A 3,094-nucleotide genomic window follows, 5' to 3' on the forward strand; every position below is an offset into this window, starting at 1 on the left:
GTAGATATTATAAACCATTTGCAGCAAGCAAGGTGTTTATGATGTTCTCTCACCCCCAGCTTGAGGGGGAGTGTTGGAAGATGGGCCCAAGCCCACACGATTAAGGAAGGCTCACACATCAGAGTGTGTGGAATATGTGTTCAAACCCATAAACCAAGGAGAAGGCCCACAGGCCTACACAATGGTGGCATGATGGTAACTAAAGAGTCATCTCATCAAGATGGCTCTGGTGTAATTAGTTTATGATTTTTGTCTCTTATTCACTCTTACTAGAGTGCAGGGTATTCTTATAATATAAGTATTTTTGATATCTATAAATACAACTTAAGGGGGGAGGGTTTGGAGAAGTCCATTACCCTAATTCTCCAACCCATTTCTCCTTCTCCAAATTTTTCACTCTTCCTTTTCTTCTCCTAAAACCTTCTATCCACAACTCTTCTTCTTCTTCTTCTTCTCACCATTTAATCCTCTTCTATTGTGATTATACATCATGGAATCCTAAATTTCAACATCAAACAAAATAAATTTTTTGAACAAATTTTTGTATCTTGAAACCCTTGAAGAGAAGTGTGCAACCAACAAATTTAGGGAGCAAGAAGCCCTAGGAGAAAAACGTTTCCATGTTCAATCAAGTTCTGTTACAAAAGTCTAAAATGCTCTAATAAAACAATTTGTTAAAACAAATCCTAGAACAAAATGTTCAAGAAAAATATTTGTTTGAACAAACTTTAACATAGAAGCTATGTATAGAACAAAACAATCAAGCAAACCATGTTGTTTTAACTATGTGGTTTAGAAAGTTGGAAAGGGATTCCAAGCTTCCATGCAACTTTTGTGTCTTCAAAATTTGTTTGTTACTTATTGATATATTTAGCAACACAAGGAAATAAAGGTATTTTTTAAATTTTAATCTAGTTTTCATTGAGTTTCACTTGTGAACAAGACATCCCTTTTAGAATTCGATGATTCAATTTCTTAATATTGAGAATATTTTAGAATTTAGGATCCCATGTAGAGGACTTAGATCAACAAAGAAGAAGAAGAGGAAGGAGAAGAGAGGAAGAAGGGATCAACTACAAAAGGGAGAGAGCTTGGACTAGGAGGAAGGAGAGGTGTGCCGACCAAGGGAAGGAGGGAGGCTGGATTAATTTGGGAGAAAGAAGGAGAGAGCTTCAATGCTCTACCTCTTACTTAGCCAATGCCTTTATTTATAACTTTTACAATGGCATTAGGACTACCTCTTTATAAAAGAAGAGGCATAAAAAGGACATGTATTTACACCTTCATGCCATCTTTATGAGAAACATCCTATATTACCCATATGCCATCACGTAGACGTGTGGGCTTCCTTGTCTTGGACTTGTGGGCTTGATCCCATCATCTAACACTCCCCCACAAGTTGGAGGAGAAAAACATCATATAAAAGATAGGATTTAAGATGTAACTGGTTTAGTGAGGATATCTGCTACTTGTTCTTGTGATGAAACATGTTTGAGGGAGATTATACCTGCTTGAAATTTTTCCTATACAAAATGGCAATCCACCTCAATGTGTCTAGTCCTTTCATGGAAGACTGGATTTGAAGTAATATGAACGGCTACTTGATTATCATAGTGTAGATTCATGGGACCTCCTTTATAAAATCCTAATTTGTTAAGAAGGCTCCTGATCCATAGGAGTTCACTAACTGTGTGGGCCACAACTCTGTATTATGCTTCGATGCTAGATCTTGCAACCACATTTTGCTTCTTACTTCTCCATGTAACCAAGTTCCCTCCAACAAGAGTGCAATATCGAGTCATAGACTTCCAATCATCAGGTGATCCAGCCCAATCTGGGTCTGAGAAACCTTCTATGTTGAAGTGGCCATGTTTTTTTATAAAGTAATCCTCTTCCCGGAGCTCATTTTAAGTATTGTAATATTTTCTCCATGGCCTGGTAGTGGGTAAGTTGTGGTTTATGCATGTACTGACTCACCGCGCTTACATATATGATATGTCTAGTCTTGTTACCGTGAGGTAGATCAATTTTCCCACAAGTTTTTGATATTTACCAATATCAATATCTTTTCCAGTCATTGCACATTCGTATTTATAGGTGTGTCAACTGGTCGACACTCCTTCATTCCTGTTTCTTTGAGGAGGTCTAAAACATACTTCTGTTGAGACGATATTATCCCATATTTGTATTGAAGAACTTTTATGCCCAAAAAATAATTAACCAGTCCCAGATCTTTAGGTTTGAATTCCTGACATATCATATTTTTTACCTCTTGTATGTTATGTGCATCATTGCCGGTTAAGATAATGTCATCAACATATACAACCAATAATATTTTTCCTTTTGAGGTATCTTTAAAGTATACTAAATGATCTACCGTGCAACGTCGGCCAAACCGTAGTAGAGCTTGGCTAAAATTTTCAAACCAGGCTTGAGGGGACTGTTTTAGCCCATATAAGGATTTTTGCAACTGGCATTCAGGCTCCCCCTCAACCACATAACCAGGTGATTGAACCTAGGGGTGGCATCGAGCTGAGCCGAGCCGGAACCTGCCTATGTTCGAGCCGAACTTGATTTAAATATTTCAAACTCGAGTTGGAGCAGAGCCTAGGCTCGAGCCTAAAATTGTTATCAAACTCGAGCCTAATAGTTTTAACCGAGTTCGAGTTGAGTCGAGCTCCAGCATACATATAAAAGTTTTCAAAAAATATATGTCAAATAAATTGTATATAAAATTATGCATACATTTTAAGTAAAATTGGGAATGACTTCTACTTAAAATTGGGCATAAAGGTGGCATCGAATCCAGTTGAGTCCGAACCTTGTTCAAGTCGAGCTTGATTTAAATATTTTGAACTTGAGCTCGAGCCGACCCTAGCCTCAAACTTAAAATTGTAATTGAACTCGAGCCTGCTAATTTTAATTGAGTTCAAGCTCGAGCTCTACCTGAGTTCGAGCTTAACCTACATTTAAGACTCTATATAAAATATATGTCAAATAAATTATATAAAAAATTATGCATGCATTTTAAAAAAATAATGATAGAGGAGGTTCAGGATTGAATTTCAATAATGGATTAAAACACACCAATATT

This window comes from Aristolochia californica, unplaced genomic scaffold (genome assembly GCF_029961685.1).
Source record: "Aristolochia californica isolate CCGP_79_NKW_82.1479 unplaced genomic scaffold, dmAriCali1.0.hap1 SCAF_2, whole genome shotgun sequence".
NCBI classification, from domain to species: Eukaryota; Viridiplantae; Streptophyta; class Magnoliopsida; order Piperales; family Aristolochiaceae; genus Aristolochia; species Aristolochia californica.